The sequence below is a fragment of the Bos javanicus genome, chromosome 5 (genome assembly GCF_032452875.1).
Source record: "Bos javanicus breed banteng chromosome 5, ARS-OSU_banteng_1.0, whole genome shotgun sequence".
Taxonomy (NCBI): Eukaryota; Metazoa; Chordata; class Mammalia; order Artiodactyla; family Bovidae; genus Bos; species Bos javanicus.
The window spans coordinates 65,049,211-65,074,284 of record NC_083872.1 but is presented as its reverse complement, the minus strand read 5'-3'; the positions used below and the strand labels follow the sequence as shown (position 1 = coordinate 65,074,284).

Genomic DNA, 25,074 nt, shown 5'->3' with positions numbered 1-25,074 from the left:
ATCTTCCCAACTCAGGGATTGAACCCAGGTCTCCCGCATTGTAGGCAGATGCTTTACCATCTGAGCCACCAGGGAATAAAATCTTAACATTAAATAAAGAAGTGAATATTAATATATCCTAGATAGATAACATAGTCACACAGAAAAATTATTCAAATACCTTTTAAACATAACACTAAGATCATACATCCTTAATAGAATATATCTTAAAATCAAGAGAATTGCAAAGACATCTTGAACTTTATTTAATAGGTTCAAAATTGGTAATGTTCTTGTTGGTTGTATTTCTGAAATTACATTGTGTTTATTGTATAATAGTATAAAGTAAAAATGCGTATATGGAATGGGGAAATTAAGGCTTGGGGGTGTGTTTCATTTGAATTGAGGAAGCATTATTAATTCATCATTGAATTTTTCTTCTAGTTCTGTCTATAAAAAGGGGCCAGAGGCAGTGATATTCCAATAGTAACGAGCATACCTCACACTCGGTTCTTTGTTTCCAAATAACATTTCCCACTTAAAGAAACTAGGGCATCTTGCAGACATGGCTGGCTCCAGGTCTGGGGCAGGGAAGGTAAGAGGTAATATGGAAACATCTTGTGGCAGACAGCAAGGAGGTGCTCACAGGTGAATTCAGCTATATCAGAAGGACAGAGAAGCATCGAACTTGAAAACAAAACACCTGAGTCCATACTTGTTGGGCTGCACACCACAGGTCTGCAAGGCCTGACCTTGCCTAGCTTCAGATCAAAGGAGGAGCCCAGAGTCATCAAGAGAGACATCAGTGGTTTAATGGGGGATGGGGGATCTTACATGTCTGAAGCAAGGTCCTGGAGCAACATCCCATTATGTGCAGTAGATGGCAGACAGGGCATGGTGGCATTCTTCTCTCCTGGGGGCAGGGAGAGGTTACCAGTTATAGAGGGAATTGACTTGAGGTTGGTTCTTCGGTTACCAGGGAAATCAGCACAGGGGCACACTCCTCACCATCAGGCTATCATAGTGGATATGCTCCGATCTAGAGTTAGAACAATGACCAGCTGGGGCCAGGAGCAAGTACGTAGGAAGGTCCATTGGGTGATTAGGGTCTAGGTGAGGCAGGTACTGGTGGAGCAGGGGATGTACAGAGAACAAGGGTATAGCCATCTTGGGTGGCCTGACCATATAACAGTGATACTCAAGGAGCGGGCAAGACCCTCACTTGCCAATACTTCCATGTGAAATGTCTACAATTCTGTCCCTGGAGAAACACAGTGCTACCACCAGAAAAAGAGAATCCACACAGAGGAGTGTGCATTTTGTGATTTAACCTTGGGAGTTATAAAACAAATTCAAAACAAGCGAGCTGGATTGAAAACATTAGGACCTTAGAACAGATCTTTCTCGGAGCAGAGAGACACGAAAGAAAGCAGAGCTAGGTCAACACGTCCCCCTTACGTAATGACAGGGCTCGGGCTCGGGCAAGCGAGAATTCTAGGAGGGGGCTGATGGCCTGGTTTGGCTCATGTGCAGAACCTTGACACTCATTCTCAAACAGGGCCCTCCAGGACGGACATCCTTATTCCACAAAGCCAACAGCCTTCTTTAGCTCGGGAATTCATGCAGTTAACAAATGATTTATTGAGCGTCACTGAACCCACTCTGTCAGGAGAACTATTAATAGATGTGGTATAAACTCACCATCCTCAAGCTACCAAGGATGTACAGTGGGTTCCAATAAGAGTTTCTAGCCTTCCTCCTAAGGATGTGGTAAGAGAACTTTCTGGGGGCGGGTTTGTCCAAGCCCTCAACTGTATGTCCTGCATTGCCCTTGTCACCACAGACACCCTATTAAAGCCTCTTAGCTTTCCTCCAGCACTTGCTCAAATTACAGGCTCTTATTGTACCCACTGACTACAGGAGGAAGCATCAGAGTCCCTCCAGACTTGCCTTGCCAGATGCTGCTTGTGGATTTGTGACCATAGAGCTTTCTCTCTCTCTTGAACCCAAGTGCTCCATTCCTGCTTCTCTCTGCAGAGCTATCTTCCCCTGGCTCCAGCAATGGTATTGTAGGCATTTTGTCAGCTAGAGGAGCCCTTGAGAATCCTGTTGGCCAGATCTTTCTGAAAATGGATCACCCATCAGAAAGAACAGGGCATCCACGTCACTTTCTATGAAGCTCCCCTAACGTCTCTCGGGGGCCCCAGGTCATGCAGTTACTCTTTAATCACTTCATACCCAGCATTGCTGGGGGTAGGGGGGGGGAGTCCCAGGTGTTCTGCTTGCTCTGGATGGCTGTTATCCTAACTGACCCAAAGTTGCACAGCCTAAATGTACAGAAGGACAGTTGGAGACAACCTGCAGTTTGCCTGGAGCGCCTCCTCTCAGGCTCAGCTAAGTACACACCAGAAGTTCTGGAGCCGGCTCACCTGGGCTCAGGGGGACAGATAGAATTTCAGGAATTTTGCAGGTCCATTGTTGAACTACTGGTAGCTTGAAATGGGCCTGGTGGGAATCTTTACACCATGGAGGTTGGCAAACACTACAATTCAGTGTCTTTCCTCTCATCCCAGCTGGTTGTTGTCTTTACCAGCTCACTACTGTGAGTAATAGGAAGCTGTGCAGTCTAGATAGCGGAGAAGCTCACCAGTTTGAGATTCAGGCTGATTTGAACCAAAGTCCTAGCATTACACTTACATTACCTAACTTTAGTTTCCCAAAGTAAAACTGAGATCAACAAAAAATATTCTGTGTTATGTAATGCCAATTTCCCATTTCTCTTGTTTCCATTTGGAGAACTTCCATTAGAGTCTGTGATCCCCAAGGTGGGGAGGAGTGACTTCCATAACTGGTGAATTTAGTAGAAGCAGCTGGGCATGTGTGACTGCCATCCTAATCAGATCAGATCGGATCAGATCAGTCGCTCAGTCATGTCCGACTCTTTTCGACCCCTTGATCGCAGCACACCAGGCCTCCCTGTCCATCACCAACTCCCGGAGTTCACTCAGACTCACGTTCATCGAGTCAGTGATACCATCCAGCCATCTCATCCTTTGTCATCCCCTTCTCCTCCTGCCCCCAATCCCTCCCAGCATCAGAGTCTTTTCCAATGAGTCAGCTCTTCGCATGAGGTGGCCAAAGTACTGGAGTTTCAGCTTTAGCATCATTCCTTCCAAAGAACTCCCAGGGCTGATCTCCTTCAGAATGGACTGGTTGGATCTCCTTGCAGTCCAAGGGACTCTCAAGAGTCTTCTCCAACACCACAGTTCAAAAGCATCAATTCTTTGGCGCTCAGCCTTCTTCACAGTCCAACTCTCACATCCATACATGACCAAAGGGAAAACCATAGCCTTGACTAGATGGACCTTTGTTTGGCAAAGTAGTCTCTGCTTTTGAATATGCTATCTAGGTTGGTCATAACTTTCCTTCCAAGGAGTAAGCGACTTTTAATTTCATGGCTGCAGTCACTATCTGTAGTGATTTTGGAGCCCAGAAAAATAAAGTCTGACACTGTTTCCACTGTTTCCCGATCTATTTCCCATGAAGTGGTGGGACCGGATGCCATGATCTTCATTTTCTGAATGTTGAGCTTTAAGCCAACTTTTTCACTCTCCACTTTCACTTTCATCAAGAGGCTTTTTAGTTCCTCTTCATTTTCTGCCATAAGGGTGGTGTCATCTGCATATCTGAGGTTATTGATATTTCTCCTGGCAATCTTGATTCCAGCTTGTGTTTCTTCCAGTCTAGCGTTTCTCATGATGTACTCTGCATATAATTCAAATAAACAGGGTGACAATATACAGCCTTGACAAACTCCTTTTCCTATTTGGAACCAGTCTGTTGTTCCATGGTGCCATCCTAATACACGGCACCAAACATCATGGGCAGCTCGAGTGTCTAAAGCTATCATGGATAGCTGCTCGAGTGTCTAAAGGTTCTGCACCAAATTCCAGTCAGGGGAGAGATCCCTATAGCACAAAGCAGTTCTCAGACACTAGCTGGTGGCCACAGTTGAACTCAACGCTGATGCTGTCCACCAGGAGAGACAATCAGACATCATAGGTTCAGGGCTCCACCCCACAGGACTGCCCTTCACATCAGATGCCAACAGCCACATCAAGATCAGATCCACACCAGTGCTTCTGAATGACTGGCGAGTAATCAGAAGTTCCCACAACCCTTTCCTAGACTTAATTATTTGCTCACAGAACTCAAGGAAACATTTTACTGACTAGATGATCAGTTGATTATAAAAGGCTACAACTTATGTAAGATATGTGCAGGGCAAGGTATGGGGAAGGGGTTTGGGGTCACAGGATCTCTCCCAGCACCTCCACCTGTTCACCATCCTGGAAGCTCTCCAAACCCTGTCCTTCTGGGTTTTTATGAAGGCTTCATTCCAGAGGCATGACTGATTAAAACACTGGACACTGATTCCAACCTCTAGCCCCACCCTTCTCCCCTGAGGTCAGGGAAGTGGGGCTGAAAGTTCCAACCCTGGCTCCCATGCCTGTGAAAGTGAAGTCGCTCAGTCATGTCCGACTCTTTGCGACGCCATGGACTGTAGCCTACCAGGCTCCTCTGTCCATGGGATTCTCCAGGCAACAGTCCTGAAGTGGACTGCCATTTCCTTCTCCAAAGGAATGTCTTAAAACTCAGAATGGCACCAGGGCCCTCACCCATAAGATGCATTTTGGGATAATCTTGGCACCAAATGGTTCATCCTGGGCCATAAAATGCTCCCATGCCTAGATGCCTCTAAATATCACCTCATTAACATAATAGAAGACTTTTTAGTGCTCTAATCACTTACAAAATTCCAAGGGTTTTAGGAGTTCTGTGCCAGAAACTAGAACAAAGACCAAATATATATTTATTATAAATCACAATATAATGCACACAGTACAGCCAGCAAGAGGGAGGCATGCCTGCCTCCCTCCTTTTGGGACACTTCCTAAACATTGCTCATGACACATTACACGTGACACATGCTTACATCCCATTGGCCAGAACTTAACCATATGGCCATCCTAACTGCAAAGGAAACTGGAATTTATTTTATTCCAGCCAGCCACACACACAGCTAAAAAACACAATTTCTTTTAATATGGATGAAATGAATAACAGATATTGAGGAGAAATTAATCTTCTTCACCACAACATACAAACACTAGACACAGAGCTTTGCTCACAGTAAGCAGTCACTATAGAGACTCGACCCTGAAGGGGAGGTTTCATTACAAACTTCTCATTGCTTATTTTGAAAAAAGCTAGCACTGAATTTTTAAGTGAAACAGAATCTGGACCTCTGCATTGTTCTTGCTATCAAATGAAGCCTTCTCTTTTATTCCTCTCCTTCCTTTCCGCTAAGACATTTTCTAGGTGCCTTTCTCGACTCATCCCTTACCAGCCTCTACTGGATCCCTCACTGCAGGGAGCACTGGCCAGGTGCCATCTGTGAGATCTGGGGTTGTAAACCTCCTTACACCTCTGTTTTCCAAGATGTAAATGGAGGTAATAATTGTATCTATCTTATAAACGTGAGGATCAAGTGATTTAAAACTTGCAAAGCACCTGAAGCAGAGCCTGGTACATAGCAAGCACCATATACACTTTATTACCATACTTAACTCTGGCCCATATCATACAGTACAGTAACTTTCTAAAGCGGGATTTTTGTCCTTTATCAAAAGAATTGTATCAGAATGATAGTATGGCCAGCTGAATCCTTTCTCCCAGGAGGGTTTGAGGGTTCTTCTTGTATAAGTCATCACCACTATGACATAAATGCGCTAAGCATGACTCAGAAAATCCTTGGGATTATCTATGCCTATTTAAAATTCTGCAGCATTCTATGTCATTATTAAAGAAAATTCATTCCTTTGTTCATTTGGTGAGCACTATGCTAGTATTAAAGATTCACTGAGGGACAAGACAAGTTCCTTCCTTAAAATCCTCACAGTTTACACGATCTGTCTACTCATCTATCTGTTGCTATCTCTCTATCATCTATCTATCAACCTACCTATCATATAACAATGAGAAAGGGTCCATTTCATAGAATCCTTCCTATTACAGATAACTGAAACCCAACTCAGATGAGTTTAAAGCACAGGGAAAATTTATTGATTCATTCATTCATTTACCTAACAATAAATTGCTGAGCTATCTAGAGGTAAATTTTTCAGACATTTCAAAGCTGGGTCTGCATGTTTAGAACTCTCTCTCTCCCTCTCTTGCTTTCCTCTGACAGGCTCCTTTCACATGGCCCAAAGACGGCCCCCAGCTTTGTCTGCTAATTTAACAACCTCAGCTGAAATAAGGAGCCTCTTTCTCAACAGCTCTGGCAGAAGTGCTGAGGCTGGTCTTCTGCGGTCCAGGTGAGTCACGTGCCCATCCCTGAGCCACTGTCCAGCCTCTAAACTGGGACTTTAAGCTCAACCACCCACTCCCAGGTGGAGGTGGAGGTGGGATCAGTCCCACCCAAGCCTTATGGATGAAAAGTGGGAGGAGTGACTTCCTTAGTGAAAAGTGGGGTGCTGTTAGCAAAAGAAGGGAGACTGGACACTGGGACGGTAAATGAAAAAGACACGCACAACCATTGGCCAGCTCTTGATCCTAGAGATGAGGTGGGTGAGGAGCTTCCAAAGACACCCTCATGGAAGAGTTGATGTGGGAAATGGGTTTTGAAGGGCATTTGGAATTCAGCTGACAGATGAGAGAATTTAAAGCAAAGGTAAGAACATGTACAAAGACCTAAGGATGTGATATCTTGTGGCTTATTTGGAGAAATGAGTAGGGTTAGGATATAATTGGAGGAGATAACAGTCAATGTAGCAAGGAAGATGGGTAGGTGTGAAGCCATTGTGAAGGTCTTTGTGTGCCCCAATGAAGATAATTGGGGCACACACATCTTCACACTTACAGAGATTTCTCCATGTTATTTCACTGACATAAAAGAAATTAATCTAACACAAAAGAAAACTGAAGACAGAAATTATAATTTCTCTTTGTGTATCCATTGCCTGGCACATGGGCCAAATAAATGTTTGTAGATTTGAAACTGGAATGTCTTTTGAGCTAAATGAGATCATTTCTCTCTAGCATATCTACATAGCATAGTGCCTGGTACATTTTAAGTGTTCCATATGTGTTAGCTATTATGTCTTTGTGGTCATTAGATCAATTTTTGATGATATATACTTGTCTTTCATCATTCCTCAGACTTCAACTAATTCACTGTTAATTAATCCTCAGAAAACTTGGTATTAGAGTTGGAGATGTATTTAATTCAAACATTATTTTGCAGAATTGTACTTAAATCAGCAACAACATCAACAAAAATTTAATGCTGCTGTCTGGTGATTTAGAAAATAAGAAATGTAAGTCAACTTTCCTGGTGGCTTAGAAGGCAAAGAGTCTGCCTGCAACACACGAGACCCAGGTTCAATCCCTTGGTTGGGAAGATCCGCTGGAGACAGGATTGGCTACCCACTCCAGTATTTTTGCCTGAAGAATTCCATGGACAAAAGAGCCTGGGGGCTACAGTCCATGGAGTATCAAAGAGTCAGACATGACAGAGGAACTAACACTTTCAAGATGAAAGGGACCCACAGAAACTGCACAGAGAGTGGATCTTCAAGATTGGTAAGGATTTTTTTTATTTGAGTAAACAAGGTCAGTTACACTTTGATACATTTCTCAGTTTATTAATTTCACTTCTTTGCTGGCTTGTCTTCCCATTTTCCCAGAGCCCCTGCTGCTGCTAAGTCGCTTCAGTCATGTCTGACTCTGTGTAACCCCATAGATGGCAGCCCACCAGGCTCCCCTGTCTCTGGGATTCTCCAGGCAAGAATTCTGGAGTGGGTTGCCATTTCCTCCTCCAATGCATGAAAGTGAAAAGTGAAAGTGAAGTTGCTCAGTCGTGTCCGACTTGTAGCAACCCCATGGACTGCAGCCCACCAGGCTCCTCCATCCATGGGATTTTCCAGGCAAGAGTACTGGAGTGGGGTGCCATTACCACTCCTCTTGGGATTATCACTGTAAGCGTACAATGATCACAAGGTTATGAAACTAGACTTTAACAGGAATCACTTAAAACATTGAAAGAGTAATGATGTATAGAAACAGGAATTCCCTCTGAAGCCAGAATCCCCATGTCCCCGTCATGTGTAGTGGTTGGAGGGGCAGAGAATCCTCCAGGCATATTTCCCACAGATGTCTCTGCAGGACATCTTTGGTGCCCCTCTTGCCTGCCCTAGGACTTCATTTCAGGCTTGCCTCTGTCAATCATTTTGAAACCTTATGTTTACACTTGATAGCCTTACCGGAGGAAGAGAAGAGAAACCATTCATTGTTCATTCAACAAATATCTATCAAGCACCTGCAACATATCAGGAACATTCTAGAAACTGGGGTTACCAAACCTCTGCCCTCATGGAATTTTTATTGCCATGAAGGAACACATATATTATGCAAATAAAAACATAATGTGAGATGGTAATAATATCCAATATACATAGATAAATAAGGCAGAGAAGGTGGGGAGGGGAGGAGGGAATGGGTGATCAGAGAAGGCAGCCCTTTGAAGATGAAATTTGAACAAACACCTGAAGGAGATAAGGGAATAGCCATGCTGAAGTTGAGGGAATACTGTTCCAGAAATTGGAACAGCAAGTAGAGATGTCTTGAGGAGGAGTGTATCTCATGTGATAGAGGAACACCAGAAACCCAATATGTCTAGGGTGGAAGGAATAAAGAGGAGAATAGTAGATTACCTCAAAAGGGAATAGACATTGCAAGGACCCTGTCGGCAGCTGGGAATATCCACAATTGCTTCTCTTTGCAGACACCTCATGTATTAAATATTTCCTTTGTGTGCTGTCACTTCCCCCTTCTCCTACCTTTCCTCAGCAGACATTTTCCCTTCTCTTTCACAAGGATATTTGTCATCTTTATGGCACAGAACCCCACTCCTCCTTTTCTAAAGCAGCCAGCTAATTTTTTTGTAGGGGAAAGAGCATCTCTCCCATTGCTTGTATCAATCAAAGTGCTCCCCACCCACTCTCTGCTCAGCCAGTCACACCATCTGACCCTGGAATTAGTCTTCTCCAAGATGAATTGAAGCTTAATCAACTTGACTATGGTTCCCGGAAAATACTGTCCAATAGCTTCGGGTCCCTGGTTCCCAAAAGCTGTCCTTTCTGTCCTTTCTGGAACTTGACTGTCCAGCTCTTCTTTCAAGTCCCTAATCTAACCAAGTACGTGCATGCTCAGTTGTGTGACTCTTTGCGACTCCATGGACGGTAGCCTGCCAAACTTCTCTGTCCATGGTATTCTCCAGGCAAGAATACTGGAGTGCGTTGTCATTCCCTACTTCAGGACATCTTCCCAACCCAAGAACTGAAATTACATCTCTTGTCTCTGCACTAGCAGGCAAATTATTTAACACTGAGCCATCTGGGAAGCTCCAATCTAACCAAGACCTTCCAGTAAATTCATTTTTAACTTAACAAAGTACTCCTAACTTATCATCAATCCACTCTCACTCTTCTTCTCGTCATGACTCATATCATATGGTCCCCATTAATGCTAGGTTGTGGACTTGTGGGAACTTGTCCTTTTATAGCTTATAGTTTGTCATTATAAAACTAAAATTTCAATCTAAAGAAAATGTTAACATTTCCCAATTGATTTATCAAGATGGTTTTTTAAAGTATTGTTTGCTATAATTTGACACATTAGAAAAAAAAGTTATCACCACTACAAGTGATAGAAATTTTAAAAAATTCTTAAAGAGAAGGAAGGGATTAGAACATCATGATGAAACACACAAGCTCTAGAATCACACAGATTTGAGTCTGCAGTTCAGCTCTGCCATCTGGTAACTATACAATCTCAGGCAAAGATCTATCTTTGGTTCCCCTAGAAGCAGACCCTGAGATAAGGATTCCAGTGCAAACCCATATCTAGGAAGTGATTCCAGGAAACTCCAGTAGGGGAAGAGCGAGAGAAGTAGATGTAGCCAACAGAAGGTTCTTTAACCAGACAGGTAACTATGGAGCACAATCCTGCTAGGAGTCTCTGAAACCAGCCTAGAAATTGCCCCTCAGTTCTCTCCCACCCAAGGAGCAGGGAAGCTGTGACATTTATACTCCAACTCCATCAGTCATTGGGAAAAGGCTGCCATGGAGGGGGTGTGTTGGAATGGGGAATGGGCATATTCCCCAGCACATCTGGCCTCTTCTGGGGCGAAAGAAACATATATATACCTTGGTGGTGGGAAGCCAACCAGTGCCCATTGCATTGGTGGCATGGGACGGGGTACTGACAGCTCTCACCACACTACTTAGCTCTGAGGCATCAGCTTCCTTGTGTGTAAAAGAGAATAATAATAATAGCACCTCACAGGGTGCTTATGAAGATTAAATGAGATGATGCATGTGTAACTGCATGGCAAATGAGTACACAGGAAGTTTGAACATGTGACCATCTGAAAGACGCAAAGAAGGAAGCACATGGAAAATCCAAGGGGAATAGTAGGGAGAAGTGGGAGGGGGTGAACAGAAAAAAAAAAACTCCTATGAATTAAAGATACAAAATAGACCTTGTGAAAGAAGCAATACTCTCAATACATTCTAGCAGCAAACAGGCTTCTTGCAAAGAATTTCCAAGAGATTTGCTTCTTGAGAGACAGGAAGAAAGCTTGAGCAGCAAAACCCTCTACTTCCTGAAAGTGGGTAAATACAGTGAGTGAAAAGAGAGAAAAAGGGAAAGAATCTATTTTTCTGAAATTCTGCTTCTACTTTACTGTCTTCACCAGCAAGGAGGGTAATTAGTTATCTCAATATGACAAGAACACACGTTTCTGCCTTTTCCAAGAGGGAAAGAAAATTAGTTCATAAAGGCATTTAAAAAATGAAATGAAAGCTCTTTTACTTACTTTAAATTAATTTTTTTGTTAGTTTTTTTGTCATGAGCCTGGGTTCTGGGTTTCTTCCCTTCCCAACAAGTCTTACCTGGAAAACCCCATGGACGGAGGAGCCTGGTAGGCTGCAGTCCATGGGGTCTTGAAGAGTCAGACATGACCGAGCGACTTCACTTTCACTTTTTGCTTTCATGCATTGGAGAAGGAAATGGCAACCTACTCCAGTGTTCTTGCCTGGAGAATCCCAAGGATGGGGGAGCCTGGTGGGCTGCCATCTATGGGGTTGCACAGAGTCGGATACGACTGAAGCAACTTAGCAGCAGCAGCAGGAAGACCCTGCGTCGAGAAAGGAGGGGCCAAGTGTGCTTGAGGCACACAAAGGGAGCCTGTGTGGCTGGAAGGGCCAGAACCTGGACACATCAGAAGATGCCTTCCCAGAAGCAGAGGTGGGCCTGAGAGGAGGCAATGGCAGGGAGGGAAGAAGAGGAAGCAAAGGAGAGGAGACGAGGGAGTGCAAGGGGAAAGGGGGAACTGAGCAGATGATGGAGCAATGTGATCAGACTCACATTTCAGCAGGATCCCCTGGCTGCTGATTTGAGAACAGAGAACAGGCTGTTCAGAAGCAAGGTTGGATACAGGAAGCCTGTGGAGGGAGGCTCTTGCAACAATCCAGGTGAGCGATGATGTGGCCTGGACCTGGGTAGGCGTGGTGGGGGTGCTAAGAACTCATATTCTGGATCTACCATGAACAGACAGTCACCAGAATTTGCAGATGAACTGGATGCAGGGCCTGAGAGAGTAGGGATGAATCAACAAAGACTCAATTTACTTAGTCAAAGAACCTGTCCTACATGCCAGACACTGTCCTGGACAATGAATACAACAAACAAAATTCCCACCTTCGTGAAAGATTTTGATAGTGGGAAAAAACTGACTATAAAAAATGTAAATATTCAATATGTTGGGCATGTTGGGTGGTGGTGGTACGCTATGAACAAAACCAAAACAAGGATAGGAAATGTCAAGCATAGGGATTGCAATAATAAATGAGGATTTGGGGGGAGGCCTTGCTGAGAAGGTAAGATCAGAATAAACATCAGAAGGAGGTGAAGGAGTGAACCATGTGGTTATCCTGGGGAACAGCAAGTGCAAACACTCTGAGGTTTTGAGCACATTGATTTAATGATGCCATTTAGACATCAAAGTGGAGCTGTCAGGTGGGTAATGGGATGCATATTTGCTGAGCAGACCTCAGTGTTTCTCCTGGCTTTGGGCCCACCCTCTTCCAGGTCAGGTGACTCACTGTCCTGGTTTCCCTGGGGCTGAGGGGTGTTCCAGGACAGAGAACCTTCAGTGCTAAAACCAGGACAGTCCTAGGTAACAGCTGCTCACTCTGCCTCCAGGTCACCCTGCGTCTTGATATCAGATGGATGCTCCTAAAATCTATGCTAAAAAATGGATCCAAAAAATCCTTCAGTTGTTCCTTCTAGCATTAAAGATCAGAGTTAAAGTTCTATAAAATCCTGGACGGAAGTCCCTCCCACACTGGCCCTACAGTCTCTCCTGCCCTCCCTCACCAGCACCCCACTGTCTATCAGCTGCCCCCATAGCCAACACACAGTTCCCCACAACCCTGCATCATCCTGGAGAAACTGAGCTATTTTGACTCCCTCACCACCGCTTTCCAAGTCCTGTTCTCTAGGCCCATCCCATCCCCTGCCCTCCACTTCTCTGTGTACTTCTGTGCTTAAGTCTCATTTCAAGGGCGACCTTCTAGAAGCCTTCTGGGCAGATATAGATATTGTATGTACATGTCTACAGGGTTTGCTGTGTTGTGCTAAGGGCTGAATCCAGGTGGACTGAGTTCCAAAGCTTATATATTTTGAGAATGCTCTTTGATTCCTTAAAAAACTGGAAATAGAACTGCCTTATGATCCAGCAATCCCACTGCTGGGCATACACACTGAGGAAACCAGAAGGGAAAGAGACACATGTACCCCAATGTTCATTGCAGCACTGTTTATAATAGCCAGGACATGGAAGCAACCTAGATGTCCATCAGCAGGTGAATGGATAAGAAAGCTATGGTACATATACACAATGGAGTATTACTCAGCCATTAAAAAGAATACATTTGAATCAGTTCTAATGAGGTGGATGAAACTGGAGCCTATTATACAGAGTGAAGTAAGCCAGAAGGAAAAACACCATTACAGTATACTAACGCATATATATGGAATTTAGAAAGATGGTAACAATAACCCTTTGTACGAGACAGCAAAAGAGACACTGATGTATAGAACAGTCTTATGGACTCTGTGGGAGAGGGAGAGGGTGGGAAGATTTGGGAGAATGGCATTGAAACATGTAAAATATCATGTATGAAATGAGATGCCAGTCCAGGTTTGATGCACGATACTGGACGCTTGGGACTAGTGCACTGGGACGACCCAGAGGGATGGTATGGGGAGGGAGGAGGGAGGAGGGTTCAGGATGGGGAACACACGTATACCTGTGGTGGATTCATTTTGATATTTGGCAAAACGAATACAATTATGTAAAGTTTAAAATTAAAATAAAATTTTAAAAAAAGTAATAAAAATTACAAAGACAGGTGTAAGAGTGAATATTTATTTAGAAGTGACACACACAAATGAGGAGTCCTGAAGCATCACAGTAAATTGCCCTCTGGTCCCACCGTCTCCACCCCACATGGAAACTGGAAGCCCCTTGTCTGTCTCCCTCTTCAGACTGTGAGACCCTTGGGGGCAGAAAACTTACCTGCTGTGCCTTTGCATCCCAAGTGCCTGGCATGTGGAAGCAGCTCAGCGGATGTTTGTTGACTGATGAAATGAATGGTCAGGCTGGTGGTGACAAAGAACACCGATCTGAGAGTCAAATTCTGATTGTATTATTTATTACATCAGGGTATAACTGCTTTACAATGTTGTGTTAGTTCCTGCTGTACAACATGAGTCAGCCATAGGTATACATATATCCCCTCCATCTTGAGCCTGCCTCCCACCCACTCCCATCCCACCCCTCCAGGTCACCGCAGAGCACCAAGCTGAGCTCCCTGTGCTATACACTGACTTCCCAGTAGCCACCTATCTCACGGATGGTGGTGTATATATGTCAGTGATACTCTCCCAACTCATCCCACCCTCTCCTTCCCCGACCCTGGGTCCATGAGACCATTCTCTATGTAAATTCTGGTTTCGGTGACACCTGCCTCTGACTAGCTGTATCACCTGGAGGCAAGCAACAAGGAACTTAACCTCCCAGATATTGAAAGATGTTTGGTGACCTACGTGGGTGAAGCAGCTAGGTAGACTGCCTGGCAAGAATAGCTGCTCAACACATATCCATTTCTCTTTTCCTATCCTTAGGTTCTGTCCGCCCTACATCAGTCACAGGCCGCCGGGGCTGGGATACAAGCCAGGAAGCCCACTGCCTGTGAAGACATGAATCCGTTTAGCTCCACTGTAGTACATTTCAGGACGACGATCAATGTTTCAGCTGAAATATTTTCCCTGCTGCTCACGAGTTAAGATTATTTAATTGATCTTTTAACCCTCCTATTTGTCTGCAGGTCAGCAGGTACATCCATAATCTGCCATTGCGCTCTTAGAACTCGGTCCAGGGTCTGTAAATAAGGATGGGAGAGTGCTGTCTCTGCTATTTAACCCAATCAATGTTATTGTTTTAAAGGAACCAATTTCCTTCCTTGTAAACCCAAGTATATAATAAATAAATAATTCAGCATCTCTGAAATATTTATCATAGGCAGGTAGCATTCTGCTCTCTGAGAAAAGCAAGTCGTCTAAGAATTGGATGCTGTTGGCTATCAGCACCTCCACTAATCATGGAGACTGTGTGCCTGTTGTTTTCCATCATTTGTCTGCTGCTCACAGCAACCTTGGGAGGCAGGGAGGGTGTCTCCTTTTTGAAGATGAAGAAACTCAAGAGGCATTAAGTACCTTTACAGAGTCAGTAAGTCTGGGAGACAGTATTCTAATGATTCTGTTTCTAACTCTCTGTGCAGGGCAAGAATTACAGTCCACTTTGTAAGCGTTAGCTCTTATAAATGACAACAATTACTGCGATTTCTTTCCAGAGAAGCCATTCTGTTTCTCTGTACTGCCGGGATGGAACCAAGTACTTATTACACCATGCATCACGTCTGACGCCCATCCCCGGGTCAGGAGCCAGGATCCCAAACCAGCCTGTTGTTTTCAAGGCTGAATCGTGTGTTTGGACCAACAAAGATCATCAGATGACTGCCCTGTGCATTTCTTTTCAAAATCTCTGCTTTTGAGATGACCTGGCTCACGCTGGTGTTTGCTAAACGTTATTCAGGTGGCTGTTACAGTCACACACTGCTTTTTCTTGGATGGAAATCACCTGTTGTTGATGCTGATGATGGTTAATGCCACGATTAACCCAGCATTTACTTCATCCCAAGGACTGTGCTAACAACTTTACAAAATGTCATTTAGTTCTAAGAAAAAAACTTTGAGGTGGATGTTAATGTCCTCATTTTTTAACTGAGATGCTTGAGACCCAAGAAGTTGCGCTAAATAACTAGTTCTGAACCACATAGGGAATAAGTAACTAGCACAACCAGGATTCAAACTGGGATCTCACCAATCATACAATGGATGCCTCGAGCCACAAGGATACCTCCAGTGGGAGAAGAATCAGCATACGCCATTAACTAGCATAAACTCTAGTCATATTTAGGAGATACCTATATTTCTAAGCTTAGGGTATCCATCTGTGTATCCACCCATCTATTTATCCATCCATCCATCCATTCCCTCACTCGCATAGACTGTCCCCTTTGCCTGGAATGTTTCTCTGCTCTCCCTGTAATTGTGGAGCAAACCTCCTCCTCATCACTTAAGTCTCCGTTTTAAGTTTCACCTCCTCCTGGAAGTCTTCCTAGCCTGACTGTCCCATCTCCGTGTTCTCATGGTGCTCTGTGTCTCCTACTCAGGGGTGGATTCACATTCTGAGGGGTCTGAGCCACAAGGTACAGTCAAGGAGAATGACTTATGGTGTGATCGAGGGTAGAAACATGAATTAAAGAGGGCAACTAGACCTTAACTTCATTTCCTCTTCAGGTGTTTGTTTTTCTGAATACTCACTGTAGCATAATCACAGTCCTCTAGAGCTTAATCCAAGTGTTAAGCTCTAAATGTCCTTTAATCCAAGTGTTGGAATTTTATTTCTCTAAGGTACTAAACCATCTCGGCTCTAAGTAAACCAAAGTTCAAAAGATTTAAAATTATAATTGTGATTCAGATTTGAGTTCCTGAGTCTTAGATTCAGCATCCCCACAGTTGTAGCCAATAGAAATGTGAGCGCAAAAGTCCTGACCTACCCTGAGGCCCTAAATGCCAACACCTGTCATATTATGTCAGCGGTCAGTTTGATTTGCCCAGCCTGTGTTTATCAGAGCTACTTCTGCTTATACAGACTTCGTTACTGATAAAAATCAGATCACAATAAATATTACATTGTGATATTATACTGTGTTAATAACTCATACTGAAACTTAGAGATATTTGTTTCCTACGTACAATAACAGGAACTCTGTGAATGTTATTATCAACATTTTACCAGTATGGGAACTGAATCTGAGAGGTGTGAAGTGATCTCCTGAAGGTCACACAAGCTAATAAAAAGCAGAGGAAACCAAGTGATGACTGCAGTGTAAATGTCCTTTGTCCATACTGAATCTCCCAAATACCAAATCATAAAACTAGACTTCACAGCTTCAGCAATCCTACTATAGAGTTACACTTCTGCATGTACATTAGCTTCACTAGAGAATGACAGATTGACATGGGCGATCCAAAACAGTCGATATTTCTGCAAATGGTATTTCCAAAGAAACTGTATTGGAGCTATCTAAGCATTGCTGCTGCTGCTGCCAAGTCGCTTCAGTCGTGTCCGACTCTGTGCGACCCCATAGATGGCAGCCCACCAGCCTCCCTCGTCCCTGGGATTCTCCAGGCAAGATTTAAGTACTACTCTCTTTAATTTACTTTGCCTTATTATAATTATGGAATTACCCCTCTGTTGAGACTGGTGAATAGACAATGCCCTGAAACCTTATGTTGATTTTGATGTGATCATCTCTTTTGTTAATACTTCAGCTCAAACCTTCTCCTGAGAATCTTTGCTTATAAATCCCTAGACATTTCTAGAGCTAACCCAAGACTCCTGGGCTCAGAGGAATTTAAAGGGAAGCAATGAGCTGATAATCAAAAGTCCCTCTGTGAGTCCTTGATGCTGTCTGGGGCACCAGGTTTCCTCCAAATTCTGCTCCTCTGCCAATCAAGCGAAACAACCCCAAGTCACTCTTGTGTCTATTCTTGTGTGGCACAAGCTGTTCATAATCAGAATAAAGGGGCTTGAAATGACAGGTGGAGCCCATGTTCCCCTCTCTACCTCCCAGACCACATGTCCTGGAGTAAAAAGGTAACAATGGGGTAACATTTACAGTAGAAAATTGTATTTCTCTACATCTTTCCTATGTCCCTGACTAACTTTGCTTCCCCCAGTTAGTTCTGAAAAGTCTGGGGTGATGGCAGATCCTGGGCGTCTTCCTGCCAGCCACCATTTCAGCCCCATTGTTGAACTCTCTGCTCTGGTCTTTTCCAGTGAGTCAGCTCTGCACATCAGGTGGCCAAAGTATAAGAGCTTCAGCTTCGGCATCAGTCCTTCCAATGAATATTCAGGATTGATTCCCTTTAGGATTGACTGGTTTGATCTTGCAGTCCAAGAGACTCTCAAGAGTCTTCTCCAACACCACAGTTCAAAAGCATCAATTCTTCAGTTCTCAGTCTTCTTTATGGTCCAACTCTCACATCCATACATGACTATAGCTTTGACTATACAGACCTTTGTCCAAAAAGTGATATCTCTGCTTTTTAATATGCTGTCTAGGTCTGTCATAGCTTTTCCTTCAAGGACCAAGCGTCTTTTAATTTCATGGCTTCAGTCACTGTACACAGTGATTTTGAAACACAAGAAAATAAAATCTTTGACTACTTCTACTTTTCCCCTTCTATTTGCAATGAAGTCATGGGACTGGATGTCATGATCTTTGCGTTTTGAATGTTGAGTTTTAAGCCAGCTTTTTCACTCTCCTCTTTCACCTTTATCAAGAGGCTCTTTAGTTCCTCTTCACTTTCTGCCATTAGAGTGGTATCATCTGCATATCTGAGGTTATTGATATCTCTCCCAGCCATCTTGATTCCAGCTTGTGATTCTTCCAGCTTGTGATTCAGTATTCTTACCGGGTCCAGCCCCAGCAGGAGCCAGGGGTACCCTCAGGATGACGGCTTAGGTGATAAGGATAGCAAAGTGGAGAGATCAGAGGCTTGATCTTCCTTGATTAACACAGAAAGCCAATAAAGCTCCTGTGTTCCAAGGAGTCATCCCGAAAGAAGAACAGAGAGAGAAAAGGAGGGAAAAGGAAAAAAAGAACGACATGGGGAGACCAAGCTTCGGTGAATGAGGCCCATAACTTTATTTTCAAAAGGAACTTTTATACCTTGACTTGTACATAGAGGGAAATGAAAGATGCAGTCATATAGAGTCAGCCCAAACATTACATCTGTTTTGTCTTCATCAAAACCAGGATTCTTTTCTGCATACCTTTCCCATAAACAATGTTGTGTACATTATCTTCTGGCCTTGGAGGCCTGTGGACATTTTATGACCCTTTTTTGATAAAGGCTGCTCGACCAGAAAACTTGTTTTCCCTTGAAGTGTTTCTTCTTTATTTCTCCCAGCCTCAGAAAGTACTAAACAGAGTTACATTCTCACAGAGCAAAGGTGCAGTGGGTCACAACAAAGAAAGAACCAGTTAGCTCAAAGGTCTGATGTGGTTAATTCCAAGGCTGCTGCTTGTTTTTCTTACATTCCAACTATGTTAACCAATGCACTCCCAGGCGCACAATGGATAAGGGATATGGGCACTTGGCAGCAAGCATTGGCCCAGTAATGAAGCCCTTTACCAGTACTATCTATTCTAATAATTTTTCATCCCTTAAAGGACTCTATGCTCATTGGGACTTTTAGAATGTTTTGGCTTCCCGTGCCTTTCAAGGTTGGGGAGTTGTGAACAATCATGTGTGTTAATTGCAAGAGTATGGATAAACCTGTCAGGCAAGCTAGAATGCCAACAGAGGGGTTAAAATAGAAATATTCCTTTCATGCCCAGGAGACTTATTAACTAAAGCCCTAAGTTGACTTTTTCCAGAGAAAGGTGGTCGGGGAAAGCCCCCTGTTAATGTCAGAAGAGTTGGTGAAAGGCATAAAATAGTAAGACAGACAGATTTGGGTTTTGGAGTGGATGCTAGAGCAGATTCAGGGGGCCCCTTGAGGCCTGATCTGCCTTTGCCTGTCAGGTCTCTTCCGCATGACCTTTGTCATGGATGGGATCTCCCGTGGTGGCTCCCGGCACTGATAGAAGTTAAATAAGCATGGTGACAATATACAATATGTCCTACTCCTTTCCCAATTTTGAACCAGTCAGTTGTTACATGTCCAGTTTTAACTGTTGCTTCTTGACCTGCATATAGGTTTCTCAGGAGACAGGTAAGATGGTCTGGTATTCCCATATCTTCAAGAATTCTCCAGTTGTGATCCACACAGTCAAAGGCTTTAGCGTAGTCAATGAAGCAGAAGTAGATGATTTTCTGGAACTCTATTGCCTTCTCCATCATCCTACAAATGTTGGCAATTTGATTTCTGGTTCCTCTGCCTTTTCTCAACCCAATTTATGCATCTGGAAGTTCTCAGTTCACGTACCACTGAAGCCTAGCTTAAAGGATTTTGAGTATAACCTTGCTAGCATGTGAAATGAGCACAATTTTATGGTAGTTTGAACATTCTTTGTTAGTCCCTTCTTTGAAATTGTAATGAAACTGATCTTTTCCAGTCCTGTGGCCACTGCTGAGTTTTCCAAATTTGCTTACATATTGAGTGCAGCACTTTCACAGCATCATCTCTTACAATTTCAAATAGCTCAGATGGAATTCAATCACCTCCACCAGCTTTCCGTAGTAATGCTTCCTAAGGCCCACTTGACTTCACACTTCAGGATGTCTGAGTCTAGGTGAGTGATCACACCATCGTGTTTATCTAGGTCATTAAGATCTTTTTTGTATAGTTCTTCTGTGAATTCTTGCCACCTCTTCTTAATATCTTCTGCTTCTGTTCAGTTCTTATAATTTCTGTCCTTTACTGTGCCCATCTTTGCATGAAACGTTCTTTTGATAGCTCCAATTTTCTTGAAGAGATCTCTAATCTTGCCATTATTTTCCTCTATTTCTTTGCACTGATCACTTAAGAAGGCCTTCACTGTTTCCCGTCACACTGCTGTCTGCCTTTGTTCCTGAGGCACTGGGGTCCATAAGAGCTGTACCCAGGCCCCTCCCTGTGGCGACCACAGAGGCCACTCCTTCATGCTCTCTGTACTGACCCCTCAGGTCTCACTGTGATGCCACAGCTGCTCTGCTAGAAGGAGGAAGTGCTCTTTCTGTGCCTTTTCTACTGTCGCCAAAGCATGGCCTGAAGCAGGTTTAACTGTTGTTCTGGACACCCAGAGTCCTCGAGAGCCACTCTCAGAGTTTTACAGTGACTTCTCCTCCAGGGCTCTGATGGAAGCACTGGGAGGAGGCCTCCCTATACTCAAACCATTTCTGTCTCGGCCACTAGGATGCTGTTCTCCAGCTGAATGTATAGGCCTGCATCGATGCTTTTGAATTGTGGTGCTGGATAATACTCTTGAGAGTCCCTTGGACTACAAGGAGATCCAACCAGTCCAACCTAAAGGAGATCAGTCCTGGGTGTTCTTTGGAAGGAATGATGCTAAAGCTGAAACTCCAGTACTTTGGCCACCTCATGTGAAGAGTTGACTCATTGGAAAAGACTCTGATGCTGGGAGGGATTGGGGGCAGGAGGAGAAGGGGACGACAGAGGATGAGATGGCTGGATGGCATCACTGACTCGATGGATATGAATTTGGGTGAACTCCGGGAGTTGGTAATGGACAGGGAGGCCTGGTGTGCTACAATTCATGGGGTTGCAAAGAATCGGACACGACTGAGTGACTGAACTGAACTGAACTGAGCTGGTCTCTGTCCTTAGCACCAGTTCTTCCTCAGGAGGATCTAGTGGCTCCCCAAACAAAGAGGATCCTGCCAGGCCCACCCACCAGGCTCTTCCAAGCAGTGAAAAGAGTGCTCAGGTCACCTGCTTCCAGCCCTGGGGTTACCAGCACTCAACTCCAAAACATACACAACTTGGGAAACTGGGCTGGCTGACTTCCACAAAGCCCAGAATATTCTTCCCACTTGAGGCTGAATTTTCAGGCAGGAGAAGTTACCACTGTGCCCTTATGTCTGCTCCAAACACACCATGGACTGGGTGGAAAGTCCACGCTGGCCACAGACTCCTACCAGAGACAGCCATGCTCTCACCTCCAATGATCTTCTACACCTGAAGTCAACCAGGACATTTGTTAGCACCTGCCTGAGGTACCCCTTCTTAGTAGATGCTAAGGTACTTAGAGGAGGAGTCCAGAAAAATGTAGCAATTGTGAGAGTCTTTGCAATTCCATAACCCCTGAGGTATGCCTGCATTGTACAGGTACTTACATAAACCTCATGAGTCCTTCCCTGGGAATTTTGCTTTTCTGAAAGACTCTTTGCAACTGGCCCCTTCGACAGCAACAAATACAGTGGCCTCTGAAAGGACAAACTTCCTCCTGGAAAAGGTTGCAGAAAGAGGATAAATTAGGCCAAAACAAATACACATGGTAGCCCCAAAACTTACCAATTCCAGTGTCGCTAATTTCCTGACCCCTGAGCTTCAGCTCCAGCTCATGCAGAGTGTGCCTGCTGCCAAAATGTCAGTGCAGTTCCATTCTGTTAGCCTCACCCTTGGCTTCTTTCTCGCCTGGAAAAATAATAACCTGACAAACGCAGAATACCCTCAAGACATATTCAACACTGTTCATGTTGCTGAGCTTATAGGACAAATGGAGAGAATATAACCAAGACAATGACAGTGAACAATGAACATTACCCAAGCAAGCACTGTTCTCAGCCAAGTCTGGCTTTAGTCTGGGCAGTGAAGTGAAAATGTTAGTAGCTCAGTTGTGTCTGACTCTTTGCAAACTCATGGAGTGTAGCCCACCAGGCTTTGTCCACGGGATTCTCCAGGCAAGAATACTGGAGTGGGTTGCCATTCCCTTCTCCAGGGGATCTTCCCAGCCCAGGGATCAAACCCAGGTCTCCCGTATTGCAGGCAGATTCTTTAACATCTGAGCCACTAGGGATGCCCAGTGAGGGGAAAATTCAAGGGCACAGGGCAAACGGCAGAAGCCTAAAGAGATGCCCAAGACTTGTGTGCATGGTACACGGATTTCCTAATATGAGCCAGACACTGTCAAGTGCTTACCCAGGTCCCCTCTTAATCTGCACAACAGGTACCCTGAAATGTGTACTATTAATATCATTCCTATTATAGCCCAGGTACCTGGGGCTCTTTGGTGATTGCCAAGGCTTTGCCAATGCAAAGAAAAAGATTCTTGTGATTCTGACCAAGATCATGATTGCATTACTCAAAACTCAGCTGCAAGAAGCAGAAACTCAACTCAAACTAGCTTAAGAGGATAAAACAGGAATTTATAGCTGACTCAACTTCAGGCATGGCTAGATCCAGGGACTAACATATGTCACTTGGACTAACTCTGTCTCTTTCTATTGATCTTTCTATCTCCACTTTCCACTGCTTCATTTTGTGTGTGTGGACTTTCTTCTACAGAACATTCCTCCATAAAATAAGGAAGAGGACCATAAATGCTTCCAGGAAACATAATTGTTTATCTTACAATCCCAGAGGAAGAGAGAGACTTTTCTTCAGAACCCATGTGTAATCTCTTAGAGAAGTGGGCTCTGTTCAGGTCACATCCTGCTTACCCTTGAACCATCACCATGGGTCAAGAGGTTGAGTCCCATGGTTGACAGCCGAGGCCACACAGAGAGGGAAGTTTGGTGACTCTTTGAAAGAAATGTTGCTGTACAAACAACCCAGGTGTCAACAGTACTACTAGGGCCTTTACTTAGATATAATCCCTTATGAACTTGAATCCGCTGGTTTTCATTGCATAATTTTCTTTTGTCCATTATGTGTGGTATAATCATGAAAATGGGATCAGAATGACAAAGGCGGAAGGTCTAAGAAGCTTTGTGTGTGTGTTAAAATTAATTTGAGTCAGTGATTAGTGATTTTTTTTCTAGAACAAAAAGTATGTTGTGAAAATAGAATCACTGGAATCTTTTAAACACTGTTTTAAGAAAATGCAGCATCACATTGTGGTGTTCTTGCCAAAAACGTTTAACCCAAATTTAATCATGAAAGAAGAATCAGACGAACGCAAAAAAACTGGCTTGGACTTTCCAAAACACTCAATTTCATAAAAGACCGGCCACACACAGACACACATGTGTGTTTGCGTGTGCGTGCTCAAAAAGGTGAGGAATCATCTCAGGTTAAGGTGAGTCAAGTTTATGACAAATACAGTGTGAGATTTTTTTATTAGATCCTTAATTTTTAAAAAAATTATAAATGGCATAATTAGGACAATTTAGAAAACTCAATACGAAGATCTATATATTAGATAATGATATCATTATCAATACTGCATTTTCTGAAAGTAATTGTGATTGTGTAGAAGAATGTCCTTGTTCTTAGGAGAATATGGTGACGTATTTAGGGATGAAGAGTCAGGTTTATGCAGCTAATTTTCAAATGATTCAGGAAGAGAAATGTACACCTAGACAGGGAGAGATTAGAGAGACATGAGAGTGTGAGAGCTTGAGCATGTGGCCAGATGGTAAGAACTGGTGAATCTAGGTGAAAGGTATATGGATGTCATTATATATATTATATTATTCTTACAATTTTTCTCCAAGTTTCAAAATTTTCCAAATCAAAAATTGTTGGGAAGGGAGAAAAACTGAGGTACACCTTCATAGCGATCTAAAATCTAACCCCCACACTCGTAATGCAGAAAGTGGAGTCCAAAAAACTCACCATGTAAGTACCAGGCCTTTACTGCCAGATTAGTGAAACCACTCAGTTTTAATAGCCAGCGCTGCAAGACCCAAACCGGTTCACGTCCTCGCTGCAGAGGTTGGCGCCACCTGGTGGCAATTGTCTTTCAGTTCAGTTCAGTCGCTCAAGTTGTGTCCGACTCTTTGCGATCCCATGGACTGTAGCACGCCAGGCTTCCCCGTACCCCGGAGCTTAATCAAATTCATGTCCATCGAGTCAGTGATGCCATCCAACCATCTCATCCTCTGTCGTCCCCTTCTCCTGCCTTCGATCTTTCCCAGCATCAGGGTCTTTTCCAAGGAGTCAGTTCTTCGCATCAGGTGGCCAAAGTATTGGAGTTTCAGTTTCAGCATCGGTCCTTCCAATGAATATTCAGGACTGATTTCCTTTAGAATTGACTGGTTTGATCTCCTTGCAGTTCAAGGGACTCTCAAAAGTTTTCTCCAACACCACAGTTCCAAAGTATCAATTTCCAGGTGGCATCCATTTCCTTGACTTGATTCAGGAGTGGCCAGGAGAATTCTGGAAACAAGGAGACTACATCGTGGGCAGGGGTTGAGGGAAAGGCGATCTGTGTCCAGTCCTTGTGGGAAGTGCTGGCATCCAGAGGCTGCCTGGCTGTGACAGTGGACAGGCTTAGTTGCTCTCTGCCTGCAACCAAGCCCCTGATTCCAGGAACCTAATGCCCATCCATGCAGGAGGGAAGTGGCTGGAAGAGTTTCACACAGCTCCTGACTCAGAGCAGGCATCATTTAGCCAGTGACAGCAAGGTCATACCAGCAATTCCTAAAAATCAACAAACAATTTAGAAATTATTTGATGCCTCATTTCACTATGATTTATATCATTTAAAGCACTTTTATTAGAGAACAAAAGGGCACGTATTTTTAAATTTTTATTTACATGTGAATTTAGGTGACCATTGTTTTAAACTATGTTTAATATCACCTATGTGCACATGTATGTTTTGCAAAACTTATGCATGTACATTTTGGGACTTCCTTGGTGGCTCAGATGGTAAAGAA

General features: G+C 43.8%; 2 long non-coding RNA genes across 4 annotated transcripts in view; one reads left to right on the top strand and one right to left on the bottom strand.

Moving 5' to 3' along the window:
- LOC133247789 (uncharacterized) overlaps window positions 1-16,439 on the top strand; it is a 33,057-nt gene extending 16,618 nt beyond the window's left edge. The window contains exons 1-5 of one of the 3 annotated variants that reach the window (XR_009736494.1): window positions 876-1,749; window positions 6,233-6,359; window positions 7,289-7,626; window positions 11,480-11,579; window positions 14,296-16,439. This is a non-coding gene — a long non-coding RNA (uncharacterized LOC133247789). Of the gene's footprint in view, window positions 1-875; window positions 1,750-6,232; window positions 6,360-7,288; window positions 7,627-11,479; window positions 11,580-14,295 lie in introns of those variants that run through there. The other 2 variants (XR_009736495.1, XR_009736493.1) reach the window with 2 other exon arrangements.
- On the bottom strand, window positions 816-24,846 carry LOC133247791 (uncharacterized). The gene is made up of 4 exons (XR_009736498.1): window positions 24,029-24,846; window positions 21,586-21,695; window positions 13,688-13,770; window positions 816-892 (listed from the first exon to the last, which is right to left on the bottom strand). It is a non-coding gene; the product is annotated as an uncharacterized LOC133247791 (long non-coding RNA).
- Window positions 24,847-25,074: the final 228 nt, after the last annotated feature.